General features: G+C 45.3%; 1 long non-coding RNA gene across 1 annotated transcript; it reads left to right on the top strand.

Annotated features, from left to right (window-relative positions):
* LOC308581362 lies at positions 1–7640 on the top strand. The gene is made up of 4 exons (XR_014005009.1): positions 1–204; positions 2128–2229; positions 3368–3463; positions 6880–7640. It is a non-coding gene; the product is annotated as an uncharacterized lncRNA (long non-coding RNA).
* The last annotated feature ends 110 nt before the right edge of the window (positions 7641–7750 follow it).

Here is a 7750-nt window from a genome sequence, read left to right as displayed (position 1 = left end):
ACCACTTCCTGTGTGGGTTCTTTCCTGACGTTTATCAGATTTTCAGAGCTTTGAGGAATCATTAGTTCCTTTTCTGGAGGGTGGTGATCTTTAAGCGAATAAGTCAGATCAAATAGTTGATGAACATGGGGGATGAAAAGCAAAGGACAACTGGACCAGAGAGAGGACAGTTGCCTGCAATACCGCCTCGTGCTCAGGCCAAAGGTATGGATCAAAATATTCTAAATATTGCTTTAGGTTTTCAACCGATGCAGCTAGCTAGTCTTTCTTTTAAGCTTCAGAACAAATATTTTGTAAATACATTAACAGAAAAACAAACATAAGGGCAAGTACCTGACAGACAAGTGAGAAGTTGAAGGTCAAATGAGGAGGAGAAGGGTTATGGCTGTTGTTTATTTTCAGCTGAGGTGAGCATAGAGAAAGTCACTTGTCCCAGATGTAGCTGGCTATAGAAGGGGTCAGCAAACTTTTTCAGCAGGGGGTGGTCCACTGTCCCTCAGACCTTGTGGGGGGTGGCCAGACTATATTTTGAAAAAGAAAGAAAAACAAACGAATTCCTATGCCCCATAAATAACTCAGAGATGCACTTTAAATAAAAGGACACATTCTACTAATGTAAAAACATGCTGATTCTCGGACTGTCTGCGGGCCAGATTTAGAAAGTGATTGGGCTGGATCTGGCCCCCCGGGCCTTAGTTTGCCTACCCATGAGCTATAGTCTTGAATACAGATTCTTATTTCAGTGTACAGCGTATAAATGTAGAACCTGATGGTGACTAGTAAGTCCAAGCACAAATTCAAAACTTTGTTTTCAGACATAATCTTTAGTTAAATGATTTCCTTTCCAAGATACGTGCAGCTTTTAATAACAAAAATGGAGAAAAGAGAATTCTTCAAGAGAAGAGCAATGCTTATAATTTTGTGTCCCTTTCCCTCAGAGAAAGTTTCCACTGAAAGCTCCCATGGATGAATGTGCTGAATTATTACTGAATGTATTTTAAATTGGGGGGCGGGTTTACTTATGTAATGACAGCAATATCTGAGACTATGAAGTGTGGAGGTTATGAACCTCTGACTGGGGCTTCTCAGACTCAGATTGTGGGCTTCCCTTCCCTAGAATATTAGGTCCTTCTCTTTTCCTGTGTCTAGATGGAGGGTGAAAATGCTTGTATTTGTGTGTACGTTTTGTGGTACTGCTTGATGACTTCAGGGCTGGACCTACCATTAGGTAAAGGGAGCCAGTAACCTCAGGCAACACATGCAGAAGGCAAATAAAGTTTGTAAACCACCTTGAGACGCATGTGAAAGGGGATTCATAAATATATTATTATTACTATTTAGTAGAAGTAATAAAGGAATGCCGGAGAGGAAGGCAAATTACAGAGATTCCAAGAACTAGAAAATGAAACAAACGCACAAGAATTGCACAAAAGGGTCGCAGCTGGTGGGTAGGGACAGCAGCTCTTAAGGGACCTCTTTAGGACTTCTGTTGCCTGGTGTACAAAGCACACACGTGTTAGTCACAGCTCTGACTCATTGACTAAAAACACTAAAAGGGAGCAACTGTTTCATTTCACAGAAATTTCTTGGAAGGCGACCTTCATACATGCTTTCGTAACGTTCTTTTTAGGAGGTTCAGATGCTTTTTTTTAAAGAAATGAAAGCTCACCGTCCGGGGATCCTGATGGCTGTGGGGTCTGTGGTCACTGATGGAGGAACGGGGGTGCGGAGGGAGCGGACCGCCCCCGGCACCACTATTCCGGTAGGGTGCCATCGCGGCGGCCCCCCTGGACACACGCCAGGCGGCGGGTGCCATGCCCCCACAGGCAGCACGCCACACCCCCAAAACACGTGCCACGCCCTCGCGGGTGGCCAGCCATGCCCCCGCCTGCTCTCCGCCCCCGGTAGCGGAGCATGCAGCTGCGCCACTGTCTGTAGTGGCCATATGTACTATGACTGTAGGCTGCTTATTTCCGCTCAGTCACGAACCAGATGTGGACCGACTTCAACTTCAGATCAAGTTACACCACCATGTGCCCTTAGATCATGAAAGCTCTCAATTGGCTGCTAAAGGTTTCACGTACACTTTCTGTATTGTTGAGTTTCACACCATTTGGTTCTCCACAGATCGTTCTTCTTCCATGTTCTTCTGGCCTGAAATGGTTTTTGGGGTTTTGCTGGCAGCGAGCGTCGCTCTGAAGTGCATTTTGATCTTCATGATTTTGTCTGGTAATTGTACAGTTTCATCATGTAGTCTAAAAATAGGAGCCAGGGCTAACACCCAAACGCCAGTCTACTATGTACAAGACGACTGAAGGCAGCCCTGTTTAGGGAAGTTTTTAAGGTTTTTGTTTTTGTTTTGCGCTGGCATGGTTGTTCTTTTCTTTTTTTAAAAAAAATGGACGTTCAAAAAGTACATAACTATATGTGCATCAAACATGGTGAGTCACAAACAAAAAAGAGAAGCAGAACCCGTGTACAGTGGAACCTCGGTTCATGAACTTAATCCGTTCCTGGAGTCCGTTCTTAAACAAAACCCGTTCTTAAACTGAGGCGCACTTTCTATAATGAGGCCTCCCACCACAGATGCCCTTCCACCGTTCGGCGTCCATTCGTACACCAAGGTAAAGTTCGCAAACCGAAACACTACTTCCGGTTTTGCAGAGTTCATAAACCGAATAGTTTGTAAACAGGACTGTTTGTAAACCGAGGTACCACTTTATAAGGGAAAACAAAGGCGGGGATGTTTGATGTTTTATTGTGTTTTTAATATTGGAAGCTGCCCAGAGTGGCTGGGGAGGCCTGACCAGATGAGTGGGGTATAAGTAATAAGTAATAAATTATTATTAATATTATTATTATTTCCTAGCCAATCCTCTCCATGTTCCTCTGTAGGTCTATGACCAGGGTTCCATACACACCATACATTTACACAGGGTATTTTTTCAGCTAGAACTCGCTGGAACTCAATTCTGGCACCTTCAGGTGGGCTCCATCCCCCTTATAAGAGAACAAAAGGAGGTGTTCATGGTGAGTTCCAGACCTCTTTTTCTAGAAAAATAGCACTGCACTCACAGCACCATACATTCAAAGCACAGCCCTCCACCACAAAGAATCCTGGAAATTGTAGTCTGTTGAGGGTGCCTCAGAATTGTTTCTCTGCGGGTGGTAAACTATACAGCTCCCAGGGTTCCTTTTTGGGTGTGCATGCTTTGAATGTGCTTCAGAGTTCTGTTGTGGACACCACCTTAAATAAGAAGATGTATTTTGGATGATAGACAGACTGACATTCTATGCATAAGAAGAGCTCTCTGCATGACAGCAAAATGGACGAAAGCCTTGCTCTGACACCAAGCTTTTTTTTAAGCTTCCAAGGTTCCTGCTGAGAAAACGAATCCACATGAGATCCAGAGTTGCCGGCAAAAATGCATCCCTTGCAGATCAGCTAACAGCCACCTGACAGGTAACCTCCTGACCTTTTGGTACTTCAGATGCATCCATTATATCTAACCACTTTGGCACCAGATACAGAACTCAACTCCAGGTGCAGAAGTGACCCGGCTAAGGGCCGGGAATGGATAAAATGTTCATTTGAATTGGTACTGTCTTAGAAACTCCCCCCACCCACAGCGAGCGCAATGCTAGGACATCTTTCGTTCCTTTCTGTTGACAGCCAGCTTTCAATGCAATATTTGATGGCGCTGTTCACTGCGATGGTAACCAGCTTCTGAGTGTAGTGCCTACTCTCAGTTCTCTCCCACTCATCAAATGCAGATATAGGAAGGTATCAGTTCCATACCGGTTTAGCTCTGTGGACAATACCTGTGCACACCCCGAGCCACTATGGTCTCATTCTTCTGCAGACATAGGAGGATGTGTTTGAGTGTCAGTCTGGTCTGATAGCATAATTTGGCTTTTGTGGCTTGGACCGCGTCATGCAATATGACAGGCAGGCGTACTGTAGCTGCAGTTGATGCTCCTATAACTGTGTGGATTAAAGAGCCCTTTTTTTAATAAAAAAAAGGCCATTGTTGTCTGCGATTGTTGCTGTCATATTATCATGGAGGAGCCGAATGATGTTTACAAATTTATCTGGGCAGCCAATTTTCAGGACAGTCCACGGGGCGTTACTATTTACAGTGTTGAAAGCCTTAAGTCAGGTCAATAAACTCCATATACAGGGGTTGGTTTTGCTCTCTGCATTTTTCTTGAAGCTGTTGAGTGGTGAAAATCATGTCCACCGTCCCCCTAGAAGGCCGAAAACCATTTTGGGATTCAGGAAGGGTCACCTTGGATATTGTTACGAGACGGTTTGCTAAGATCCTTGCAAGAATTTTGCCAGCTGCAGCTAATAGAGAGATGTCTTGGTAGTTTCCACAATTAGTTCTGTCACCATTTTTTTAAACAGATTGATAATTTTGGCATCTCTAAAGTCTGCTGGGATTTCTTCTCTTTCCCATATTTTTTCAATGAGCTTTTGAAGTTGTTCTGTAAGTTCAATTCCACCCACTTTGAAGATTTCGGCAGGTATCCCATCAGGTCCACTGGCTTTGTTGTTTTTCATTTGATTAATAGCTGCACACAACTCTCCCAGATTTGGAGATACTGCAAGCTCATCTCTAATTTGTTTTTGCGGAATTTGTGAGAGGCCCTCAGTGGCGTAGCGTGGGTTGTCAGCACCCGGGGCAAGGCAAGTAATTTGCGCCCCCTAACCCATGGATTTGCGCCCCCTAACCCGTGGATTTGCGCCCCTAACCCTAACCCCCAGATGTTGCACCCGGTGCGGCCGGCCCCCCCTGCACCCCCCACACTACGCCACTGGAGGCCCTCAGCAGCTACGGGGAAGTTGTGATTAAGGAGATATTGGTAATGTTCTTTCCAGCACAGTGCAATAGCTTCTTTATCTTTTAGAAGTGTGATACCGTCTGCTGAACGTAGAGGGCATATGCCATGATTTATTGGCCCATAGATGGTCTTTGTGGCTTCAAAGAAACTCTGTGCATCATGAGTGTCGGCTAAGTGCTGGATCTCTTGAGCTTTTATTTATCCACCAGGTGTTTTTTAGTTCTCTGGTTCTTCTTTGAACCTCAGCCTGTTCAAAAGGAATAGACCAAACAGGAAGGGAGGAGGAGTAGCATCGTACATAAAGGATGTGTAAATTTGTGATGAAATCTATGAACTGCAGCATGAAAAGCAGATTGAGAGTATATGGGTAAAACTGTAGGAGAGAGAAACGACAGTGATCTTACTGTGGGTGTCTGCTATAGACTGCCGAGCCAGACTGAAGACTCAGATGGTGCCTTACTAGAGAAGATTACCAAACATTCAAAAAGGAGAGAAATAGTAGCCATGAGGGACTTCAACTTCCCCAATATCTGTTGGGACTCAAAGTGTAAGGTCTGACGAATTCCTCCATTGCATCATTGACAATTTCATTCCCCAGAAGGTGGAAGAACCAGCAAGGGGATCATCTATTTTGGACCTGGTCCTCACCAATAGGGAGGAACTGATAGATGAAGTGGAAGTGCTTGGAAACTTGGGAGGAAGTATGATGTTCTCCTGGGTTTCAGGATACTGAGGCAAGGGGAAATTGAGTGTAGTCGGACTCACACTCTGGACTTTAAGAAGGCCAGTTTCTGAAAGCTGAAGGAGCTACTGGGTGTGATCCCGTGGTCAGAAATACTCAGTGTGAAGATGGGAGTTTCTAAAAGGAGAAATAGTGAAAGCCCAAATGCAGACAATACCAACAAGAAAGAAATGCGGGAGGCATCTAAGGAAACCGGTGTGGCTGCATAAGGAGCTTACAGATGAGTTGAGAGTTAAGAAGGACATGTATAAGAAATGAAAAAAGGGGAAACCACAAAGGAGGAGTATACACAAGTAGCCAACAGTTGCAGAGGGAAAGTCGGGCTGGCTAAAGCTCAGAATGAACTCAGGCTTGCAAGAGTGGTTAAAAATACAGTGGTACCTCGGGTTACATACGCTTCAGGTTACATACGCTTCAGGGTACAGACTCCTCTAACCCAGAAATATTACCTCAGGTTAAGAACTTTGTTTCAGGATGAGAACAGAAATTGTGCAGTGGCAGCGCAGTGGCAGCAGGAGGCCCCATTAGTTAACGTGGTGCTTCAGGTTAAGAACAGTTTCAGGTTAAGAACAGACCTCCAGAATGAATTAAGTTCTTAACCCGAGGTACCACTGTAATGAAAAAGGTTTCTTCAGCTATGTCTGAAGTAAGAGGAAGAACAAGCAAGTGGTAGGTCCTCTGTGTGGGTAACACAGAGAAATGCTATTGGTTGACAGAGAAAAGGCAGAACTTCTTAACACCTACTTTGCCCCTGTCTTCACCCAACCTGGTGATAACGGAATAAATGATGTGAGGAGGGAGCTGCAGCCCAAGATAGGAAAAGAGGTAGTAAGGGAACACCTAGCTACTTTAAATGAATTCAAATCTCCAGGGCCTGATGAGCTGTATCCAAGCTAATGGGGCCTCCTGCTGCCACTGCGTCACCACTGCACGATTTCTGTTCTCATCCTGAAGCAAAGTTCTTAACACGAGGTAATATTTCTGGGTTAGCGGAGTCTGTAACCTGAAGCGTATGTAACCCGAGGTACCACTGTAGAGATATTTAGCCACTAACTTGGTGAGCTCCTGATCATTCCCCAGTAATAGAAAATGTATGACCTCCAACTCTGTTTTCCATTTGGGGATGCAGAGTTGATCTAGAAACTGCTGGCGGAGATCAGCATATAGTTTAAATTAAGAACCATATGTGTAAGGGTTTCCACCAGGTGGTCTTCACATGGGCAAGTTCTTTCTCCTTCCACCCTGCCTGAGCACCTTCCCCAAAAGTTGAGATCTCTTTTTCCTCTTCACAGCAAATCTGACTCTGGATCCAAGCACAGCTCATCCCCAGCTCTACGTATCAGAAAATCTGAAGAGTGTGAAATGGAGATACATGAAACAAAGTGTGAACAGTAGTCCTCTGAGATATGACTTGTTGGACAGTGTCCTAAGCCACCAGGGCATTGACTCAGGGAAATTTTGCTGGGAAGTGGAAGTGGTGGAAGGAGGCAATTGGTGGGGTGTGGGAATCGTGAGGGAGTCTGCAAACAGAAATGGGAAAATTCTCCTTGCACCAGAGGGGGGGTATTGGGGGGTACAGCGTATTGATGGGCAGTACCAGTCAATTACTGCCAATCCTAGGACTAATTTGTCCTTGTGCCATCCCCCAAGTAGGATCCGTGTTTCCCTGGACTACTCGGAGGGCCTGGTAGCATTTTTTGATGGTGATACTGATGTCCATCTCTTTACCTTTCCGAAAGCAAACTTCTCTGGGGAAAAGGTCCATGCCTGGTTCTTGATTGAGGGATGGAATGGGGAGCTCACAGTCCATCCATGAGAGAAAGGAGCATCTTAATCAAGAGTTACCAAGCTGTGGTCCATGATCATCATTCAGGTGGTCCATAGCATTTATCTGGATTTGTGGTTGAAGATGGCTGGCAGAACATCCACCACATCAAATAGTCCTGTTGATTATAGCTTCTTTTATTTCTTATACTGTACAGGCGGTGACTATTTTGGGTGCGTCCAACTGATGCATGGTTGCCAACGTGTGAGTCCTTTTGGACCCAGAAGAGGGCAGAACGGGGGTGTAATGGGGGCAGGGTGGGGGAGAATAGGGGTGGGGTGTCATGGGATGGAACACACTTTTGCGGGGGGGGGGCTGGGGCTGGGAACGGAACCCCC

The sequence above is a fragment of the Podarcis bocagei genome, assembly GCF_964188305.1.
Source record: "Podarcis bocagei genome assembly, chromosome: 2".
In the NCBI taxonomy this organism is placed as follows: Eukaryota; Metazoa; Chordata; class Lepidosauria; order Squamata; family Lacertidae; genus Podarcis; species Podarcis bocagei.
Note: the sequence above shows the minus strand (reverse complement) of the source record. Positions and strands in the feature narration are given on the sequence as shown.